This window comes from Schistocerca gregaria, chromosome X (assembly GCF_023897955.1).
Source record: "Schistocerca gregaria isolate iqSchGreg1 chromosome X, iqSchGreg1.2, whole genome shotgun sequence".
Classification (NCBI taxonomy): domain Eukaryota; kingdom Metazoa; phylum Arthropoda; class Insecta; order Orthoptera; family Acrididae; genus Schistocerca; species Schistocerca gregaria.
The window spans coordinates 626,459,555-626,475,641 of NC_064931.1; the positions used below are offsets into that span (position 1 = coordinate 626,459,555).

The 16,087-nt window shown below is 43.9% G+C and overlaps 1 protein-coding gene across 2 annotated transcripts in view; it reads left to right on the forward strand.

Moving 5' to 3' along the window:
- The window catches only part of LOC126299088 (palmitoleoyl-protein carboxylesterase notum1), a 347,427-nt gene that overhangs the window by 172,191 nt on the left and 159,149 nt on the right, over positions 1 to 16,087 (forward strand). The gene's annotated exons all lie outside the window — the stretch shown is intronic.

Genomic DNA, 16,087 nt, shown 5'->3' on the forward strand with positions numbered 1-16,087 from the left:
CGAGATTGCTAAACTTCTTCGATAACTTGACGACACTCATTTTCCACAGGCCGCGGCTTCACCAGACCTGCCGTCTTTGGAAGGCGATCGTGCAACTATACAGGTTGTTACAAAAAGGTACGGCCAAACTTTCAGGAAACATTCCTCACACACAAAGAAAGAAAATATGTTATGTGGACATGTGTCCGGAAACGCTTACTTTCCATGTTAGAGATCATTTTATTACTTCTCTTCAAATCACATTAATCATGGAATGGAAACACACAGCAACAGAACGTACTACCGTGACTTCAAACACTTTGTCACAGGAAATGTTTAAAATGTCCTCCGTTATCGAGGATACATGCATCCACCCTACGTCGCATGGAATCCCTGATGCGCTGATGCAGCCCTGGAGAATGGCGTATTGTATCACAGCCGTCCACAATACGAGCACGAAGAGTCCCTACATTTGGTACCGGGGTTGCGTAGACAAGAGCTTTCAAATGCCCCCATAAATGAAAGTCAAGAGGGTTGAGGTTAGGAGAGCGTGGAGGCCATGGAATTGGTCCGCCTCTACCAATCCATCGGTCACCGAATCTGTTGTTGAGAAGCGTACGAACACTGGGACTGAAATGTACAGGAGCTCCATCGTGCATGAACCATGTTGTGTCGTACTTGTAAAGGCACATGTTCTAGCAACACAGGTAGAGTATCCCATATGTAATTTCATTGAGCGTAGGTGGAAGAATATGGGACCCAATCAAGACATCACCAACAATGCCTGCCCAAACTTTCACAGAAAATCTGTGTTGATGACGTGATTGCACAATTGCGTGCGTATTCTCATCAGCCCACACATGTTGATTCCATTGGGACAACTGTCGGTGAATCGAGGAAGTACAGTACATACTGATGAAGCTAAAATGAGCTCTAACATGGAAATTAAGCGTTTCCGGACACATGTCCACATAACATCTTTTCTTTATTTATGTGTGAGGAATGTTTCCTGAAAGTTTGGCCGTACCTTTTTGTAACAACCTGTATATCATGTTACCAGTGAAGGCCGGTGGCCATAGTTGTGCGTCATGGATGTGATGTGGGAGGCGGCGCGTGACGTAGACGCGAGACACGATCGATGCAGCTCTCGGAGTGACCAGTTACGTATGTATGTCCGGTTCGGCCTCTATGAATGTGTTCCTACGAACCTACTAACTGCAGATCTCGTACCAATGGTCTAATTTCTTGGCACGGGTTATAGCGTGGAAACTGATTCTTCGGCTCCAGCACACAATTGATGTCGCCGCCGAGTATGTGATAAGCGTGCCGTCCTAGAAAGAGCGGGGGCTATTTCTTCTGCTAAGAAGCGTTATAGTTCTCTTGATTTGTCCGTGTCTGACGGCGCGTAAATGCTCATAAGCCACACTCCAAGTACTGTTGCAGCCATTCCGCGTGCCGATGGTAGTTAGATGACGTCCTCCACTACGATGCCTTCTTTAATGAGTAACGCTATGCCACTACCGATTTCTGAAGCTGGTGACATCAAGTTGTCGTAACCATAGAGGGACGGGAATGCGTCGACGTACTCTTCCTGTAAAATAGCGATAAAAATATCTGCAACATTTTCATTTCTACGGAAATTTGTCGATTTATACTTCCTGTAAAAGAGCGATACCTTTCTATCTTTCACTGGTGCCATGCCCGCGCTGACGCAGGGTCGGTATTGTTAGGAACGAATTTGGCAAAGTTAGTGGAAAGGGGTGGCCGGACGCCCTTGTGGCGCCACCCCGTACCACCCGGGACGGAATTAGTGTAACCCTGGTGTCTGCATCGAGTGTAATTAATGTAATAGTGCGAGCGTGTTCAGATGTCTACGAGTAGTGTAACTGAGGCGGAACGTGGGGACCAGCCCGGTATTCACCTAGCGGGGTGTGGAAAACCGCCTAAAAACCACATCCAGGCTGGCCGGCCCACCGACCGACGACGGTAATCCACCTGGCGGATTCGCTCCGGGGCCGGTGCACCTACCCGAGTCCAGGAAGCAGCGCATTAGCGCTCTCGGCTAACCTGGCGCATTGTAAAAGTGCGATACCTATATTGTCTTTATCCGTTATCGTGTGGTATTAATATTAATGGTTGTGATACGGAACGCCTGTTGACGTCTTACGTGTTGTGGGGCTTGCATGTTAGGAGCACATTGTCCTTGTACGTCTGGTCGCCGTTGGTGGCGCCAGTGAATCGACCATCGTCAGTTATAATGTTGCCGCTCTGGGGGTGTCGCCTCAACCATGATACGCGCGTTTCCAGGCGGCTGGATTTCGTCCGTGTCATCGGCCCAGTTCTGCCAAGACGAATCCTATAGCCGGACCGTCTCAGCCTTAGCTATTATGGCCATGCCTTGTGACGAGTTCTGAGACTTACACGGGATCTGCCTTAAAGGTCTCGCTGGTGTAGAGAAGGCCATTACATTCAGTGGTGTCACGCCGGTCTTCGTCGGAGGCTCCTGCATTCTCCACTGTGGTGTTGTCATCGTCTGCTTATTCGCCTTCGTCTTCTCCCATATGAAGAAAGCAATCGTGCGATGGTGTGCGACGTCTTTTCTTCCCCATTTTGGTTACCTCTTTTTGCGCTGTCATACGTCCGTATCCATATCTAAATGCTGTTTGGAAGCCCAGTCGTCTTGGATCTCGGTATCACGAGCTGGCCGAGCTCCATATTTGCCTCCGTTCGTGAGACACCGGACTACTGTTGCAGCTGCTCAGCGGGGGATTCCTCGCCTGACATCTTGGACGCGTTGTCGTACAACTGTATCGACTATGGCATGGTATCGTCCGTCATTTGGTATTGTGGAACGTGCAAAGGGAATCCTGTAAATAATTATCGCTCTAGAGCCACTAATACGGAGGTAAGACGGGACATGCCGTGTAAACTCGATCCGAACTTGCCTCACCCCGTTAAGAACGGGATATGTCGTAGAAGTTGACCATTTCTTCGGCGACATGGCTGACTATGCGTCCATATGGTCGTAAGGCATTGATCATGACGCCTAGCGGAACCTCGAAGGAAGTTCAGAAGCTGTAATAGTGCGGACGCCAAGTCCCGTGTGATCGATCGACACCTTTGCCATCAGAATGTTTGAATTTTAGTCCATTCTTAGAGTGACGTCCAATTTTATCACGTCCTGGGCCGTTGATCAATTTAAGGTAAACCACACAATTCGTAATAGAGTGGTGGATGCTGATTAGGTTCTGTGGATTTATTTTGATCTCTTCCCGTACGAATCGTTCAAAATAAGCGTCCTTGCCGCTTCACTGCTGGCTGCGAACTACCACTCAGATTTCTCACATATCCACAAGGAAAGGGGCCAATGTGCACGGAGGAACAGCATCCTTTCCCACGGGCGACTGAATCAACAATGCCATATGGCATTTATATTTTTTACAGTGCTTGCGTCCGACCCAGTTTCAATTATGGCGATCCGGAACATTTGGTAATTTGATGGAGGTGGCTTCCTGGAGAAATATGATGTGACCCAATAATAGGTGTGACATGCTGCAAGCTGCACAGATGAGTGGCTGGTCTTTGTAAGTAACTAAGCCCTGTAGCCACCAACAGGGAGATAAGAGAAATAATTGTTTCTTTATCCAGTAAAACTTGATGTAAACGGAAAGCGCGTAGTTCAGCAATCTGCCCAAATAGTACAAGTATTTCAGTCCCGTCGCATTCAGTATACTTTTATATGCTAATTTTTTGTGTAAAGTGGAATGTGTCTAAAGCGGAAACGGAATGCAAATTTTAAGACTTAATTAATAATTAATCGTACAATGCGGAAAAGAACTTACACAGTACTTCTGCCGTTCCAGAGTGGCAGTGCGGTTCTAGGCGCTACAGTCTGGAGCCGAGCGACCGCTACGGTCGCAGGTTCGAATCCTGCCTCGGGCATGGATGTGTGTGATGTCCTTAGGTCAGTTAGGTTTAATTAGTTCTAAGTTCTAGGCGACTGATGATCTCAGAAGTTGCGTCGCTTAGTGCTCAGAGCCATTTGAACCATTTTTTGAACAGTACTTCTGTATTACAGTATACATTAGTTATTGATGACTCTACAAGGACAGTACTTTTAACATAAACTCTGCGCAGCCCTGACATTGTTGTTAAGCGGCACAAAACCAAGAAAAGAGGTTCGGCTCATCGCGGCGCTGCGGGGGTGGACATCAAACTGCGCCGCCCTGTGCAACAACGAACAAGTTCCACGCAGTCTCGGTACATCAAAGAAATTGGTTCGTTTGTGAGCGCTCTGTTTGTCGGCATTTCTCGTTTTCCACTGTTACTGACGACCGCTGGAACACACTGGAACATTGTTTGTTGCGCACCTAAGAACACTCTATTGCAATTTACGCAGCGAAAGACGTGTGTGTTTTTCCTTTAAACAATGATTTTACCTGGCTAGGTCAAGCATTCCATATGCACTACCTGCGTTTATTTTCTGCGAGTTTTACTTGACTAGTAGTACTTTAAATGATAACATGATATCGGAGAAGAAGTATGTGTCGCTAACACTTAACGAAAAGATTAAGCCAATCGAGGCGAGTGAGAAAAACAAGCACTCTGTGCGCAAAATAATGTTGTGCTCCAAATGTATTAAAACACAAATTTATGATACTGTAAGAAACAAGGGCCGGCCGGAGTGGCCGTGCGGTTCTAGGCGCTACAGTCTGGAACCGAGCGACCGCTACGGTCGCAGGTTCGAATTCTGCCTCGGGCATGGATGTGTGTGATGCCATTAGGTTTGTTAGGTTTAATTAGTTCTAAGTTCTAGGCGACTGATGACCTCAGAAGTTAAGTCGCATAGTGCTCAGAGTCATTTGAACCATATATTAAGAAACAAGGATAAGAAACGGGATGAGTGGATGAAAGTGAACGGGTAAATGAAAAGCAAGACGAAAAAGACGGGGAATGAAGAAATTAACGAGATAGTGTAGGAATGGTTCGTAAGAGCGCGGGCAAAAAACTTAACGTTGTTTGGACCCATCTTATAGAGTGTGGCTCTGAAAGTGGCTAAATTGCCTGTAAAGATTCCAAGCTAGGCATAACATCATGTGTGGGGAAACTAAGACATGCAGGAAAGTGTAGCAACAGAATGGGAGACAATACTGTACAATCTAATAGCGAACTATGACTCGAAACACACGTTCAGTGCCAATAAAACGTGACTGTTTGATCGCGCACTGCCTTTGAGGCTCTAGCAACTCTAGATGAAAAGAGCACCGGTGGCTGGCATGGGTGTATGTGTTCGTCCTTAGGATAATTTACGTTACGTAGTCCCATAAAATTTCACACACTTTTTTTTTTGTTTCACCGGAGGAAAACTGTCAAAGGAAAGACTCATTATACTGCTGTATGGAAACAGGTTTGGTGAAATGGAGAAGCCATTGGTGACTAGAAAGCCGGCAAAACCACGTTGTTTAAAAACATAGATGTCAGTAAGCTTCCGGTCAAAGTAGTTAAAAGGAATGGAGGGTGAATGGTCGTATGGAAGAATGGCTGGGCTCTTTTAATAGCAAAATGAAAAAAAAAGAAAATCAGCAAGTTCTCCTTTTCCTGGACAATGCAACTGCCACCAGAAACTCAAGTTATCAAGCGTGAAACTGGCTTGTGATTCTTAAATTTATCCAGGCGTATTTTATGACGAAATAAATCTCAGCTGAACAGACTGGTATGAGTGTGCATAGGACACAATATTTCGGTAATCGACCACGTTGTTATCATCAGGTACGCTGATGTACATCAGCGCATCTGATGATGGCAACGTGGTCGATTGCCGAAATATTGTGTCCTGTGCACACACATACCACGCTGTTCACCGAGATTTATTTCGTCGTGAAACTGGCTCGTTTAAGCTGAGTTCAACCATCTCCACACAATCCATGGACCAGGGATTATTTACACATTCAAGTCCCATAATAGGCGATTATTAGTGCAGTCGATCTTAGTGTTGAGAAAACACAAAGTACATCTGCTTTTACACGGTCAGTTTCTGTCCTGGGTGCAGTAAATTAGATTGGCTTGACAGTAAGGAAATAAAGCCCGTAACTGCTACCAAGTGCTTCAGCAAAACGGGATTTGGAGGTCAAGTACAAGACGCTTCGATGGCCTGGAGCTCAAGAAAATGCAGCAGCAGTTGCTGAATTACATAAAATAAGAAACATTTCATGTAGCGCAAATGACTACATTCGAACTGATGACCTGTCAGTTCACTCCACTTTTACTTCAGCAACAAATTTAATAGAAATCCGCAGCACAGAAAATGATCAGGAAGAAATAAAAGAAGGATGGGAGCAAAATAATGTCCGTAGAGAAATTAATATGCCTGAAGAAGCTATTGAATTGACGGAAATAATATATACGTATATGTACATACAACATAAACGAATTTAAAGTTATAGTTAAAATACAGAAATGCCGCATTATTTATCAATTAATGTAATAGTCTAATGTTCTCCTGTACAATATACAGTAAATGAACGTCTGCTGTGCGGGAATGAAGATACTTAAATACTTCCATAACTACAAATTTATACTTTTGTTCATGTTACCTGACAAATTTTATGTAGCCTAGAGAGTTTTATGCAATCGTGAAACATGTACAATTTGGAAAATTATTTTAGCTCCATGCAATTCCATTTTGAACAAGTTTTACTGTATATTCATTTTAACAATTTGTTGCTTATCCACTTTTCTTGCTGAACGAGTAACGTGGATCCATAAGAATTGTATCGTTTGGAATTTACAGTGCGAGGTGGGGCAGTGCTAAGCCACTAGACTCGCTTTCGGGAGGATGGCTACAAAACTCCTGTGCAGCCGTCCAGATTGAAAAGGACGCGACAGAGTTCCTTCTAACAACCTTTCCCAATCAGAAAGCGCCTCATGTTTAAGGACCTCGTTGCTGGTTGTACTTTCTTTTCTCTTTCTTAATTTCAAAAGGTAGATTATGTGCTTTTACAGTTCGTAGACAAAGGGCACGGATGCTTTATAAGATTACTCCGTGCACGTTGTGTCATTCACGAAGCCTTCTAAACAATAGATCGTTTCGCAATTTTTGACGATTTCAAATTTGCATAACAAACAAACCAATCGCGAAACAAAGTTGAACATTTTACACAAGGTACAATATTTATTGAAGTTTGCTTATGAAATACCACATCAGAGAAAAGAAGTCGCTCTAACAAAGGTATCACCTTCAAAGCGGTCCAGGTATCCAATTAGTGAAGGACTTAGCATATTTCATTAAAATAAAAGCGGTAATAGAGACAAAGTTAGTGAACTGCTTATAGATGCTGACTCTGATATCATTGATATATCAGAGGATCACTTAAAAATTTTGACAATTCAGAGGCATCCTTTAACGGTATAGAGATTAGCTGGCTGTTTTTCAAGGAGTTCATTGCGCAGCGAGAGAGTGGCCATGTACGTATTCTATTTGAGTCCATAGACGTGTCACGGCATTGCACTGGACAGATATTTGAATGTTGCGCGGGTGCAGATGAATTTAGTGAAACTAAACTTCTAATTATTGTTGTTTATAGGTCCCCTAACTCTGACTTTAGGGCATTTCTGTTCAAGCTAGAGAGGGTTCTTGTTTCACTTTCTAGGAAGTACCAAAAATTAGTTATATGTAGTGACTTCAGCATTAATTTTGTATGTGATGGTGCAACAAAAAGGATGTTGGAAGATCTCCTAAATTTATATGATATGATGCAGATTGTGTTTTTTTCAGTCAGAGAGCAAGGGAACAGTAGCACACCCATAGACAGTATTTTTATTCATCCTTCATTTCTAGGTGTGCGTTCTGTTAGTAAAAGGGTGAATGGCTTTTTAAAGCATGAGGCACAAATTTTAACACTGAAAGGTTTTTGTACTCAAACAAATGTTATATATAATTACAAACTATGTAGCAAAGCTAATCCAACGGCAACAGAGAATTTTTGAAACCTAGTTAAGGGACAAAAGTGACAGGATGCTTATATTGCCGATAACATAGATGACAAACATACGGTAGTGCTTACCTTAACACATTTCTCATGCTCTTTGAAAGTTTCTTTCCATTAGAATGTTCTAAACAGTTTACTAGCAGTGAAAGTCGGCCGGGGTGGTTGACCAGTGCGATAAGGATATTATGTAGAACGAACTGGGAATTATATAAAAACGTTAGAATTAGTCACAATCGAGCTAGAGTAACCCATCACAAACAAAACTGTAAGGTGCTTAAGAAGTTATTAGGAAGACAAAGAGTATGTGTTACACAAGCAGAATAGCTAATTCACGGGATAAAATTAAAACCATATGGTCAGTCGTGAAGGAAGTGTCTGGTCAGCAGCACAGAGTCAACGATATAAAGTCAGTTATTAGAAACAGAAATATTTTTACTACTAAGTCAGATGTAGCTACAGTGCCACTTTCTGAGAATTTCTGGTGAATTAAATAAAAATTTAGTTTCTCTTGGAAAATGCCTTTCCGAGGCTGACGTCCGAAACACTCCTCTGTATCACTGAAGACTAAGGACTCTCATGGATACAATGGACTACCTAGAATAATAATAAAGTACTGTGCTGCATATGTTAGCCGAATACTTAGCCATATTTATAATTTTTCCTATAAGAATGGTCAGTTTTCCGAATGATCAAAGTACTTAGTAGTAAAGCCACTTCACAAAAAGGGAGAAAGGAGTAATGTAGGAAATTTTAGATCTAGAACGAGAATTTCACTCTGCAACGGAGTGTGCGCTGATATGAAACTTCCTGGCAGATTAAAACTGTGCCGGAAGGAGACTCGAACTCGGTACCTTTGCCTTTCACGGGCAAGTGCTCTACCAACTGAGCTACCCAAGCACGACTCACGCCCCGTCCTCACAGCTTTACTTCCGCCAGTACCTCGTCTCCTACCTTCCAAACTTTACAGAAGCTCTCTTGTGAACCTTGCAGAAATAGCACTTGTGAAAGAAAGGACGGGGCTTGGATAGCTCAATTGGTAGAGCACTTCCCCGCGAAAGGCAAAGGTCCCGAGTTCGAGTCTCGGTCCGGCACACAGTTTTAATCTGCCAGGAAGTTTCATGTCAGCGAATATATCAGTGACTATGAAAAACGGAAGAAATCGGAAAAACTGAAGGTGCCTGAAGAACATACGAATACCAGAATGAAATTTTCACTCTGCAGCGGAGTGTGCGCTGATATGAAACTTCCTGGCAGATTAAAACTGTGTGCCCGACCGAGACTCGAACTCGGGACCTTTGCCTTTCGCGGGCAAGTGCTCTACCATCTGAGCTACCGAAGCACGACTCACGCCCGGTACTCACAGCTTTACTTCTGCCAGTATCCGTCTCCTACCTTCCAAACTTTACAGAAGCTCTCCTGCGAACCTTGCAGAACTAGCACTCCTGAAAGAAAGACGGATACTGGCAAAATTAAAGCTGTGAGTACCGGGCGTGAGTCGTGCTTCGGTAGCTCAGATGGTAGAGCACTTGCCCGCGAAAGGCAAAGGTCCCGAGTTCGAGTCTCGGTCGGGCACACAGTTTTAATCTGCCAGGAAGTTTCATATCAGCGCACACTCCGCTGCAGAGTGAAAATTTCATTCTGGAAACATCCCCCAGGCTGTGGCTAAGCCATGTCTCCGCAATATCCTTTCTTTCAGGAGTGCTAGTTCTGCAAGGTTCGCAGGAGAGCTTCTGTAAAGTTTGGAAGGTAGGAGACGGATACTGGCAGAAGTAAAGCTGTGAGTACCGGGCGTGAGTCGTGCTTCGGTAGCTCAGATGGTAGAGCACTTGCCCGCGAAAGGCAAAGGTCCCGAGTTCGAGTCTCGGTCGGGCACACAGTTTTAATCTGCCAGGAAGTTTCATATCAGCGCACACTCCGCTGCAGAGTGAAAATTTCATTCTGGAAACATCCCCCAGGCTGTGGCTAAGCCATGTCTCCGCAATATCCTTTCTTTCAGGAGTGCTAGTTCTGCAAGGTTCGCAGGAGAGCTTCTGTAAAGTTTGGAAGGTAGGAGACGGATACTGGCAGAAGTAAAGCTGTGAGTACCGGGCGTGAGTCGTGCTTCGGTAGCTCAGATGGTAGAGCACTTGCCCGCGAAAGGCAAAGGTCCCGAGTTCGAGTCTCGGTCGGGCACACAGTTTTAATCTGCCAGGAAGTTTCATATCAGCGCACACTCCGCTGCAGAGTGAAAATTTCATTCTGGAAACATCCCCCAGGCTGTGGCTAAGCCATGTCTCCGCAATATCCTTTCTTTCAGGAGTGCTAGTTCTGCAAGGTTCGCAGGAGAGCTTCTGTAAAGTTTGGAAGGTAGGAGACGGATACTGGCAGAAGTAAAGCTGTGAGTACCGGGCGTGAGTCGTGCTTCGGTAGCTCAGATGGTAGAGCACTTGCCCGCGAAAGGCAAAGGTCCCGAGTTCGAGTCTCGGTCGGGCACACAGTTTTAATCTGCCAGGAAGTTTAACATACGAATAAACAAAGTCAAATAAACGTAGCTCAACTTCAAGTAGGAACCAGAAAAAAGAAGCAAGGCTGAATACATACCTTATCCGTTGGCTGGTCAGGGAGGTAACGCGCCATCGAACTAAGCTTAACTTGTATAATTGTTGTGAAAGGAATGGAAAGGAAACGCTGTGGGAAGGAGATAGGAAGGAAATAACGACTTGCAGCCGCACAGGAATTACGGCGATGCAGCGGCAAGAGTTGAAAATTTGTACTGGACCGCGACTCGAACCCGGATTCTCTTGTTCTCTAGAACAGTTGCCTTTGCCGACTCGGCCATCTGGACACGCATTCCGTCAGGCCCAAATTCCCAACTTCCCGCTCGCCGCACCGCAACGACCCCCTCCCTTAACCTTGTACTCACAGATTTCTGATTGCCGTAGGAGTTCGGACGTTGGTTGTGCATCCGCACTGAAACTTTTTCATCAAACATCCGTTGTGTCCATATAATTACAAACACTGACGGAAAAAATCGCAACACCAAAAACTAATTAACGTAGAGTAATGAAATTTCGGGAATACATATTTCAGTGATTATCATTGCCAGATCTTAGGTTAGTGGAACCGCGAGAGCAGCTTTGCAAATGTAAAATGCTGGTTCATTAATAACAAGTGTAACCCCCCGAATTCGACACGCGAGCATACTAACGTGTGTGCATTGTGATGTACAGGTGCCGGATGTCAGTTTGTCTGATAGAGTTCCATGTCTGTTGCACTGTGTATATCAATATCAGGGACAGTTAACGCTGGAGTTGTGGTCCTATGATGGCAAATATATGCTCAATTCCAGACAGATCCGCTGATGGAGGAGGCCCAGGCAACATGTCGACACTCTGTACAACGTGTTGGGTTACAACAGCAATATGTGGGCGACTGTTATCCTGTTGGAAAACACCTCTTAGAATGCTTTTCATGAATGGTAGCACAACAGGTCGAATCACCACACTGACGTACAAATTTGCAGACAGTATGCGTGGGATAACCACGAGGGTCTTCCTGGTGTCATACGAAGTAGCACTCCAGATCATAATACCAAGTGTACCTCCAGAGCAAGCAAGACAGGCTGATTGCAGGCCCTCAGCTGGCCTAACATAAACACGGCCATCTCTAGCGCCGGGGCAGAACGGGTTTTCATCACAAAACACATCAGACCTCCACTCCGCCTTCCAATGAGCTTCCGCTCGTTACCACTGAAGTCGCAAATGGCGGTGGTTTAGGGTCAGCAGAATGCACGCTACACATCTGGCTCGGAGCTGTCTTTGAAGTGACCGATTTGTAACAGTTTGTTGTGTCACTATGGTGCCAACTGCTGCTCAAATTGCTGCTGCAGATGAAGTACGATGCGCCAGAGCCATACGCCGAGCACGATAGTCTTTCCTCTCAGTAGTGTCACGTGGTCGTCCGGAGCCCGGTCACGTGACCACCGCTGGCAGCAATCATGTAGAGTGGTTACATTCCTGCCAAGTTTTTCTGCAATGTCGCCGAAGGAACATCCAGCTTCTCGTATCCCTATTACATGACCTCGTTCAAAGTCAGTGAGGTTTGATAATGGCTTCCTTGTCGTCTTAAAGGCATCCTTGTCTAAAATCAACTCACCACGTCCAGTCTCAAAGGTAACTTAACGTTCACGACCTTCACAGCTTGTATTCAAAGCAAACCTGATTTGCATACTCATAGAGGCGCTACTAGCGCCACTCTTACGCGACTGGATCGAAATTTGAGTCGACATCTTCCTTCAGACGTTGAAACACGCCTACCAACTTTCGATTATATCGCACAACTCCTCCTTACTGTTGTAATTTTTTCCCGTCAGCATATAAAAGTGGTGTCTGTTTTGTCGGACATTCCTGACAGAAGAGACACCACTCATATGTCTGAGCTAAACTGGACGAACGGTGTGGAGACCACGCGGGAAATGGCGTATGCTCGAAGTTCTTTCTTTATAATTTAAATAAATAGTTTATTGGTTGCTAGAAGCATATTATTTACGCACTGCTTTTTGATGCCAGTATAGTCGTCTTCTTGATTGTTGGAGGATTAGTTTAGTAACAATGCACAGCACTTTCCATTCTTCTCGTCGGTACACACGACTCTCCATTTCCCTCGCGGCCTCATAAGAGCGTTCTGCCAGTTTAGCTCAGTTTGATGGAGTGTCACCTCTCCGAGAATTCCACGGATAAGTTATGTGTTCAGCCTTGCTTCTTTCTTTCTGGTTTCTGCTTGAAACTGTGTTACATTTATTTGACTTAGTATAATTACGCTCATGTTCTTACGGCACCTACAGTTTTTCAGATTTCTTCCGTTTTTCATAGTCACTGAGCTATGCCTTTATTGTATAGGCTGCTTTTCGGGCCCAGTCATTTTAACTTGGGTCACTGCTCTACAGTGAGTTACTTATTTCTGTCGTTTTTACGACGATGGAACTTGGCTGTAACCTTCCCATACAGGCGCTGACCTGAGTGTGGCGGGAGGGGGGGGGGGGGGGGGGGCGGCAGATCAGGTATCTGTCCGGGGTAGCAATTTCAGGAGGCGCCAAATTCTTATTCTTGAAGAAAAAACCTTGTTTTACAAAGCGCCTAGCGTACAACTCACGTTGGTCTGTCGATTATTCATGTGATTTTGAAACGCATTCCAGTTGATTTTTGAATACTTTTAACACATTCCAAGTTGGTTTCTGAACCAATCATTATTTGATTTTTGAATGCGTCAATAGTGTGTTTGATGTCTGCTAGGGGAATCCCCGTCACATCTAGAAATTTTTTGTTTCCCGCAGACAAAAGGGGACGGGGCTATACGAGCTGAGCCGAAGAAACCCGAGCGGGTGCATGCTAGACGCTGTTTGTTTGTGTGGATGTTTGGGTGTGTGAATGATCAGTGTTGTTGTTAATTATTAGCGGTATCCATTGGTTCAGACTACCAGAGTGAACATAAACGACTAGCTGGACTAACAGGCAAGAAAGATTACATATTATCTACTCTGCGTATCCAAGAAAATGAAATTATGACAGAAAAGTTTTGCCAGATCGCTACGCTATCAGTGTACAACAGCTACCCGGGAAGTGTACAACCCTGGTTAGCAGCCGCTTTAAGTTCCATTCTCGGAACAGTGCGGAAAACGCATTGTACGAATATGTAATAACACCTAACCGAAGAATAAATGGGGGATAACTGAAGCTGTGATTCTGGCAGGGTTAGTGAAATAGTTACAGGATTCGTGATAAGATTGTTTGTTGGAACGAGAAAGGGAAGAGTTTGACGATTCCAAATTTAAACAAAAATGTGAAATTATTTCCGAACATAAAACTTTTGATTGTAGTAGGCCTAATAGGCATTCGATATTGGTACTTCATGAATTATTGTTGTTTGTGTAAATGAAGTACATAAGAATGACCATTTGTGCCAGATCAGTCTCGCTTGTTTTGCGTGTGTTACAGTTGCTACAATATTAGAAAGGTCTATTTAGTTATATCTAGCAGACAGTGATAAAATAGATGTAATCAAACCGAGAAACAATATCAGTCTTGCGTACTATCCTCTTTAACAGCTTTTTCAGTATTAGACAATGATATTTTGATTTTTCATGTAGCAAAACGTTTGACGAAGCTTAATGAGGTAATAGATTCTTTCGCAGAAACTAAAGCTGTAACAAGATTAGAGAGAAAAAAAATGCTGGGTCTCAAGGATTCAAGAAATGTGTACAGTCTTGCTTATCTCCTGTCATTATGGTTTTATGTTTCCTATGTTTAATTTAATGTCACACAAAAGAGAAAGTTATTAGCTAATAGACAATGAAGAGTGCAAATTTTCTGTAGAGTTCTTATTCTCCCGGTCGCAAATAATCCCACCCAGCATTAATTATATTTTTTTATAAGAAAGGGGTTGAGGTAGGATGTTAAACCGGCCGTCTGGGAGCAGGAGAGTGTTCTGAATACAGGCTTGATGGTTTCCATTACAAATTATACACGTTTGAATTCCACAGAACTAAATACAATGACGTGCGATAGAAGAATGCTGTATGAAGAGGCGTGGCACTGCACTTCGGCGCACTTAAGACCGAATAACATATCTTGCATTTCCGCGAACATATATGTTTTATATATCAAACTCTTCAGAAAGATGTGCTCTAAAAATGATCATATTTTTGAAAACTCGATTTTATTTTAAATTTTTGACTTCCTATCTCAAACACTCGAGGGGGGGCGGGGGGCACTATCAAGTTCTTGTCCTCGTTCGGAAATATCGTAGATCCGGGGCTGTTCCTGTACACTACAATGATTTAGAAGATAATGGACTAGTCTTTTAGCGGCCTTAAGTGAGTATGATTACTTTTCTAAACTTTTTTAAATTTTTAAAAAGTATATTCCGAAGAGTTCAATATACTGATCTCTTAAGAATGTGAAATAGATCGTGCCCTTTCAAATAAAGTATTTCAACAGTCTGAGCAACAGATTTTTTATTCAGTATGCAGAATTTCAGCTGTGGTTGCTCTCATTTTACAGTTACGCGCTATGTCGTGTACTTTACAGAAAAGTAGCTCTGGAGTCTGATCACTCAGTTTTCTTTGAGTTCGGATGAGTGACATATCCAGCTATTAACACTGGTCAGTCGTGGCCGCTTTTTCCACTACGAGTAACTGAATTTGGAAATGCATGTCCTACCATTGTTACTATTGCTGCGTTCCGAATACTTATAGTCTGAAACGAATTAATTGCAATGAAATTAAATGGATGGATCGATGAGGATGAAATTGTCGAAGTTTCAATGATATGGGTGCAAACCATTCACATATGCTGAATCCATAGCGTAATCAATATGCCGTGACACTGAAAATTCGTGCCAGACTACGAATCGAACTTCGATATCCTCCTTAGCGTGAGTTCTCACCTTCACCGTAAGGCTATCTGAGCGCACCTCTAGACTTGACTCAAAGCTTTATTGTCACTGATGTCCCCACCTATGAGTTCCGAACGCTGTTATCAATCATTTAACGTAGAATGAGAATAACGGAGCAATTAGACATTTGCAAGTAGCCACTTCGTAACGAGGTCACACAATAATTTCTCTAAATCATCCGAGAGGAAAGACGTAATAGACTCTTCAAAAGGGCCACGAGACATTCCTTCCCCTTTCTTTTCGGAATTGAGTCACTCCTCCAATTCTAAAATCCTCACTGCTCACATGTTATGTGCTGAGAAAAAATATGCCGAGCAACAGATGGTTCAGATGGCTCTGAGCACTGTGGGACTTAACAGTGGAGGTCATCAGTCCCCTAGAACTTAGAACTACTTAAACCTAACTAACCTAAGGACATCACACACATCAATGCCCGAGGCAGGATTCGAACCTGCGACCGTAGCGGTCGCGCGGTTCCAAACTGAAGCGCCTAGAACCGCTCGGCCACTCCGGCCGGCTGCCGAGCAACAAAAAATGTCCAAACGTGTGTGAAATCTTATGTGACTGAACTGCTAAGGTCATCAGTTCTTAAGCTTACACACTACTTAACCTAAATTATCCTAAGGACAAACACACACATCCATGCCCGAGGGAGGACTCGAACCTCCGCCGGGACCAGCCGCACAGTC